Source organism: Hibiscus syriacus, unplaced genomic scaffold (assembly GCF_006381635.1).
Source record: "Hibiscus syriacus cultivar Baekdansim isolate YM2019G1 unplaced genomic scaffold, ASM638163v2 tig00111996_pilon, whole genome shotgun sequence".
Lineage (NCBI taxonomy): Eukaryota > Viridiplantae > Streptophyta > Magnoliopsida > Malvales > Malvaceae > Hibiscus > Hibiscus syriacus.
Window position 1 is genome coordinate 186,798 of NW_024063233.1, and position 7,799 is coordinate 194,596.

Here is a 7,799-nt window from a genome sequence, read left to right on the forward strand (position 1 = left end):
TAAAAATAATTAAAAAAACTAACCCTCGGTGGTTGATTTTCCATTTGTGGTCGTGAATGGTTGTGAGAAGGTGGCTCTGAGAGATGGAGATAGAGGGGGGTCACCGGAGATGGGGACGGATGTCGCCGTAGAGAGTGAGAGATGGAGATGGGATTGAGTTGTGAATTAGGGTTTTAGGTTATGAGTTGTGATTATACTGTTTACATTTGTGTTGCGAAATTAATATTGTGTTTCGAATTCGAAAATAAATTCGCGTTGCGAAAATAAACGCGCTTTGCAAATTTGACTTCTGTGTTGCGAATTACAAATTCGCGTTGCGATTTACATATTCGCGTTGCGAATTACATATTCGCGTTGCGAATTTGGAAAATCGCGTTGTGGAAAAGAAATTCGAGATGCGAATTTCAAAACTGAGTTGCGAATTTGGAAACTGAGTTGCGAATTTGGAAACTGCATTGCAAAATTGGAGTTCGCGTTGCGAATTTGTTGGTCATTTTCGCAAATCCAAAAAAAGTTGGTTAAAATCGTATATTATAAGCCATTTTCGGTCACTGAAGTTATTTTCTCTTTTATATAACATAGTATATATAATAAATATAGTTTTTGAAATATATAATATATAGTTTTTAAAAAATAGTTTTGAAAACGTATAATATAGTTTTTAAAATAATTTTGAAAACGTATATAGTTTTTAAAATAGTTTTGAAAGCGTATAATATATAGTTTTTAAAACGGTTTTGAAAACCTATATATAATATAGTTTTTAAAAATAATTTTTTGAAAATGGTTTTTGAAAATATATTAATATATTATATAATTTTTGGAAATATAATATATGTTATATAGTTTTTTATTATTTATTATTATTTTAGGTTATATTATTATTATTATTTATTAAATTTTAACTGGTCCAATCCAGTCCAAAGTGCAGGCCAACAGAGCCAGCAGGCCTGACCCAGTAAAAAAGCCCGGTTAGGGGGGCTTGACCTAGCCTATTTGTAAAATAGGGTTTCACAAATCAAGCTTAGCGTCGTATCTACCAGAGCCATCAGATCAAAACATAAACCAACAGATGAGATCGAAGTAAAATAGGGTTGTAGAACCCTAAGCATATAAAGCCAAGCGTCGCACGAGAGGAAGCAAGCAATACGCGTAGAGGCAAAGTGCCAACAAGTTGGCCGAGACTTTTGGCCGAACACCCAGGATTAAACCATCCTGGGATTTTCGACCCAACGATGACCTCAACAAAACGTGAACAGGTCGGGAAATAACCCTTGAAAGATCGGGGATGACCCAAACGACTGATCGAAGGCTATAAAAACCCCGTCGAGGAAGGCAAAAAAAAGAGGAGAAATAAAAGCAACAAGACCACCATAACCATCAAAATACAAGAGAAACGAAACAACATATTGCAACATTAAGCAAAACAAACCAAAATAGTCGAACAAAATACAAAAACAATTCTGAACACTCATAAAAAAATCAAAGAGCAACCAAGGTTAGTAGTCGCTTTGGAATCGGGAAGACCCCGGTAGACGGAAGTTGAAAGGATTCGTCGAAAAAGGTAAAAATCACAACTTTCACCCTAGATATACGTCGTTTGGGATTTTTTTAGAGGATTTGGGTTTAGGGTGTTGAGGGGAGCACTTTGGTGAAGTTTGATTTTTTTTCGGCCACCGGGGGGAGGTGGCTGGAGCGGCTGCTGGGCGGTGTCGCTCTAGGCTGGCGAGTCGCTGGTTAGGGGAGAGTTGAGAGAGTTTGTAAATGAGGGAGTGTGTTTAAGGAATGGGTGAAATATGAGATAATCTGGGTTTTAGGGATTATATATATGGAGGACTAAGGTGCAAAAATCAAAATTTTAAATTATTTCTACAGTCCCTGAAAGTTTGAAGTATAATTCATTTTGGTCACCTGTTGTAAATTTACCCTTGAATTTTGAATTGATTCATTTTAATCCCTGTTCATATTTTTTATATTTATGCAATTAAGCCCTCTAACTTCTTATTTTTTTCATGCAGCACGTAATTAATGTCAATTTAGCATTTGATGTTTAGTTCCTTTCAATTTAATCCTTTAATTCTAATTTTCTTTTATTTTTTTTCATTCACTTTTTTATTTTATTTCATTTTACATTATTATTTCTCACTAATTCGATTTATCTTCTCAATTTTATCTTATTTTAACTCTAGTATTAATTCTTTTTAATTTAATTTCATTTTATTATCTCTTATAAAAAAATTAAATTTTCATTTTATTTATTTTAACATCCTTTTTGTTTGTTTTATTTTATTATTTAACATTAATTTAGCTTTTTATGGACAATTTCAATCGGTCAAAGGTAAGTAATTCGGATCGAACCTTTAAATTTCAATTTAACTTTTAATTTTCGAAATTAAGATAACCGAAAAATTAAATTGGTACCAAAATGGAAGTGCAAGGGTGCTAATCATTCATTGACTGTAACCAACTCCCGAACCCGACATATTTATGGTAAAACGTAGATAAGGTACGATGATAAAGTGTGGTGTACGATCAATCAAATTTTAAAATAATAAATAATCGGTGACGGCTCTAGCATAATTTATTTAAGTCGAAGCCCAGTTCCGAGCTCACCTGAAGGAAGGTTACGACAATTTTAATTCAATTTAATAAATTTAATTTCTAATTGGATTGTGAAAGAGATCGAACCAATGAATACATAATCATTGAGCGCCAATGACATTTGGACCACCTATGCATGCTTGAGCCTTTGAGCTAAGCCATCCACATGGTATCGTTTTACAACATTTCATTTATATTTATTTGAAATTTACTCCCAAAATTTCTTTATGAAACATATACTAATTACCATTTTTTTAAAACAGTAGAAGAACAGAACTCAACTACTAAATTACAAAACTTTCAAGGCTATTTTATTCCTTTATGCAAGACTTTCAAAAGCTTTTATGGTTTTCGCGATGGAACTTCCTCTCCTTTTTACAGCCCCGTGAAGTACCATTGAAGATTTGGAGCTTGATCCACCGACAAGAAGTCACAACCTTCTTCTGCTGTAAGCATATATTATTCTTCCATTTTTCACTAACCGTGGTTGATTACGCGTGTTATCCTCACTCATTCTCGACTCAAATGGTTGAAACCGGTGACGATTTGATGAATCCGAAGATGAAAAAGAATCATTCACTTTGCTTTATTCTTTAAAAATTCCATTAAAATCACAATCACCATTGTTACAGCAACCTTGCTCTTTGTTCTGCTCTGAAAAACTGGACAATCTTCTTTCAAATTAGATTTCAGGTCTCTCAGCTGCACATTTCAGCATCCAAAATTCATATCAACCTTCAAATTACATCAACCAAAGATGGGGTTTTAAAATATAAACACTTACCTTTGCAACTAAACCAGGTCGTGACCCATCTTTGAAGTGCTTCTCCATCTCGGACTTGAAGCAGAAAGTGATAGTTGGGTTAAGTAAGAACTGCGACAGAGAAGGGCAATGAACGTAAATTATAAACAATACCATATGGATAGCTTAGCTCAATGTCTTAGTCGTGCATAGGTTAGGTTTAAGGTCATTGGTTTGATCCCTTTCAATTGTAAATTATTTATTCGCAATTTTTTTGTATTAAAAGGTGGTGACACGTGTCACCACTTAATTGGATGAAAAATTAAATAATTAAAATGAATAAAATATCTTCTAATCAAGTAGTGACACTTGTCACCATCTAATTTGATATTAAATTTATTAAATTGAATTAAAATTATGACCAAATTAATAAAATTTATAAATATTGAGGATCGAATATGTAATTATACCGATTTTATTATTTGCTTCTCATTCTCGTTAAATGTTAACGAAAAGTGATCTGATTGAATGCATTTAAATAGTTGAATGACCTTATTGATAAAATTCAAAAATGATGATCAAAATAAAAAAGAGATATAATTAAGTGGTCAATGGTATAATTTACCCTTAAACTTTTAGTTATTTTCATTGTGATAATTGAAATTTTGAAATTTATATTACAATCATTGAATTTTTAAATTATTTTCATTACAACTACTATCATTGGCCATTGTTAGAAAATATTGACTTGAAGTTTTCACCTCTAAAAAAAATATATAATTTTCCATATTAGTACCCATTGCAAAAGTTGATTTTTTGAATGAACAAAGCGATCATATCATTCTTAATAGTGAGAAATCTCCATTTGGCCATAAGATTAATATAGTTTGATTTCAAGTGATCTCATGGTTAATAGTGACATATCAAAAAGTTTCTATTAGTTTGTCGTCTCAATTTGTCGTCATTTCTATCGTTTTATTTATGTTTTGGTCACCCACCATTTAAAAATAAGAGAATTATTGACGTGTTAATTTTTCTCATTTTTTTAGTGATGACATGACATTATCTTATGGCCACACATTAACATTATTGTGAACTTTTAATCGTGTGTGACTAAAACGAAAAGTTGGGTATGATTTTGAAAAGAATAATAATTAAGTGAACAAAATGGAACCAAGTTATAGTCGATTGATTAAACACATAGTTTACTCTAATGTTTTAATGAAACATATAAATCGATAAAGCAACCAATTCCAAACATTTTAAAATATTCATTTTCCCTCCCTTTTTTTAGGGCAGGAATTCCCCCTCTTTCTCTGCAAAAACACACCCGCCAACTCGTTCGAACTACTCTTTCGGACCTCCATTTCCGACCCTCTGCCCCGTTTCCCCCCCCCCTTCCGCTTTCTAAGAAATTATTTGTACTTGTAAAATAAAAAACGAAATGGTGGAAATAGAAGGGGAAGACGATGATAGTTACGAAGTTAAAGGGGTGTGTGAGTTTAAAGAATTTCTGTGATGATTATTATGCTTTAATTTAAATGTTCTTCTTTATAGGGGAAGCAGTGAAAATAGAAGGGAAAGGAAGTGAGCAAAAGACGAACACTGATCGGTCTAAGCATTCTGAGACTTAGCAGCGTAGAAGGAGTAGGATTAATGAAAGGTATAAACTTTAAAATTTCCATTAAAATAACTAACGATTCTTGTTTATTTCCTTTTACATTGTGGTTTAATTTTGTATACAATTATAAGATTTTCTAGAATTGACAATGTTCAGCTGTATTGGTCATGAATGCGAGTAATTTTTCGAAGTGTTTCAATTAGAGGGTTTTGGTTGTAATAATACAGTTAATGTCACGACATATAAAACAATTGTGTTGAGTGGTATTGGCTCATATCATATGGTTTGCTGATATGCCATTGGCTTTGTGTTATATTATTTTAACATAATTGAAGCCTTCTAGTGATTCTTTTGTCAACTAAAGTTGCATAATACGCCATTTTCTTAGGGGTAGCTTGGTGTATCTGAAAATAGATTCTGAAAACTTCTTTCAATTCAATTATGTCATATTCGTGGCACCATTCAGTTTCAATTCTTTGAATATATTTGAAGCACTCTTTTATTTTTTATTTTTTAATGTTGTCAGGTTCCAGACCTTGAGAGATATTATACCTCAAAATGATCAAAAGAGAGACAAGGCATCTTTTCTGTTAGAGGTCACCACTCAATGATGCTTTTTCTATAATATACTATAAGCATACATTAGATATGTATGTACATGCATAAATGTAATCATTTCTAGTTCCTTGTTGGATTTTGAATACAACCTACTTAATGTGTAGGTCGTAGAGTACATTCAGTTTTTACAGGAAAAGTTGCAAATGTACGAGGAATCGTACCAAGGGTGGAGCCAGGAGCCAACAAAACTGATTCCATGGGTAATCTTATTTGTTCTTCATATTTGAGTATTTGTACGTCCATGCCAATGTTGTTATTTTCTACGAAAGTTTTCTGCTTTTATCTAGATATGTTACTGGTTGAGAGTCTTACCTATTGAAGATTTAAAATACTAAAGCATGAGTGTTGAAGTTTTAGTGCATATTTTGAATTTGTTTTATCGATAACTGTTGCCATGCATTGCTAAATAGTAGTTTTCAGTGGAAAATAGATGAATGCACCCTATGCTTTGGGCAACAGAAAATATATGGCAATAGGTAGATATTATTTCTCTTTGCTTTGAACTTCTATGTTTATGACTTACAACTGGAGCCTTCTTGAAATAATAATTTTGTTCACATTATTTTCCATAATTCAAGAGGAAGCAAATTGATTTTATTTTAATTTTTTAATAGAGAAATCATCATGGGGTTGCAGAGAATTTTATCGACCATTCTCAAACTATGAAGAATGGATCTAGTTGTGAGAATGATGGTATCATGCCGTCGATGGTTGCAAATATGCAGAATTACTCAATTGAATCTGACTTGGGTGATGCTTCAGTTTTTAAAGCACTGGATCATCCCCCTGCATCTGCTACTTCTATAGTTAACACACAGACACGATCTAACACAACTGCTACTCATGGAAGAGGTAGCCTTGCTTTTCATGAGTCTGTTTCTGATTCTGAGAACATGGTACATCAACCCCAGTTTCAGTCAGGGCAAAGTAGAGACTGTCTGACAGAGTGTTGTTCTGAACAATTCAGCGCTTGAACAGGATGACTTGACTATCAGAGATGAACCAGAAGGCTTGTCAAATGCTTACTCTCAAGGGTGAGCAACTGGTATGTATTTCTTACAGTTTTGCCTGACATGATGACTTAACATTTTCATGATTTATGTCTCAGATTTTGGTTAATTGTGGTATCTATTTAATGATATCATTTTATGATATGCCCTTACACGATAGGTTATATACATGCTATTAAAGATTAGTTTTTGTTTTCAACGGGATATTGACTTATTTGACCCAGGCTCTACAGTCTTCAGGAGATGATATGTCACAGGCAAGCATCCGTGTGAAAATTGATGCTGTTAAACGAGTAGCTAGTGGAGTGACTTCTATGCCATCTAATTCTAAGGTTTAGTTATAATCATTTTCTGTTATTAAGAAACACTTGTCCGGATTAAGTATTACCTAAGTTGTTTTTCTGTTTCACTCTTCAATTATTCCCCTCCCTGCTTGGTGAAGGCTTGGACATGAGTCAAAACTATTTGCTTCATTTGTATAACTTGCCTTTTTCACCTTTCATCTAGGAGAAAGAAATCCAATATGTAAGCAATCAAGTGATGGCACAAACTGGAGTTCGCAGCTGCTCAGAGGAGTTTGATCAGGCTTATAAGAGGCACAGAACTGGAAAATGCTAATATATGATTCTTGGTCTATTTCTTTGTCCCATTTTCTTCATCCAATCTCTTTTTCAATCGATTCAGGTGCTCATTTTTTGCTATGCCATGTACCTCATATTATTAGGTCTTGAAGACCAAATGTAAATGTTTATGCAGCTTGGTTTGCCAATGCCACATGGGTGATAATTGTTATATATTCGTTTACTTAAAACTTGTTGGGGACATAGGCTTGCATGCATATAAAAGAAGCTGCTTTGTCACAGTTGCTATTATTTCTCATATGATCTTTGTTTGTCACTAGTTTTTCGGGGTAGTTTATGATTTGTTCTGTTAAGTCAAATCGAGTTTGTTTTGTGTTCATGAAAGTGGGTAATATTGTTATGTGTTGGGTATTATTAGTCTATCTTCCATTTTATTTTTATTTTTTAAAACAAGATTAGTGAAGTTATAGATAAGTCTTTTATCTCATAAGATTTTATTTTTTTTTGAAAATTTTATCTGATAAGATTATTTTTTGAGTATAGTTCTGTGAACGAACCGAACGAACACAAATGAGGGCATGTTTATATTCGTTAGTTTAACTTTAACCAAACAAATAGACGAACCT

General features: G+C 33.0%; 1 long non-coding RNA gene and 1 pseudogene across 1 annotated transcript; both read left to right on the plus strand.

Moving 5' to 3' along the window:
* The first annotated feature begins 4,867 nt into the window (after positions 1-4,867).
* On the plus strand, positions 4,868-6,620 carry LOC120173979 (annotated as a pseudogene).
* A 169-nt stretch (positions 6,621-6,789) lies between these two features.
* On the plus strand, positions 6,790-7,465 carry LOC120173955. Its single transcript, XR_005521114.1, has 2 exons — positions 6,790-6,924; positions 7,100-7,465. It is a non-coding gene; the product is annotated as an uncharacterized LOC120173955 (long non-coding RNA).
* Positions 7,466-7,799: the final 334 nt, after the last annotated feature.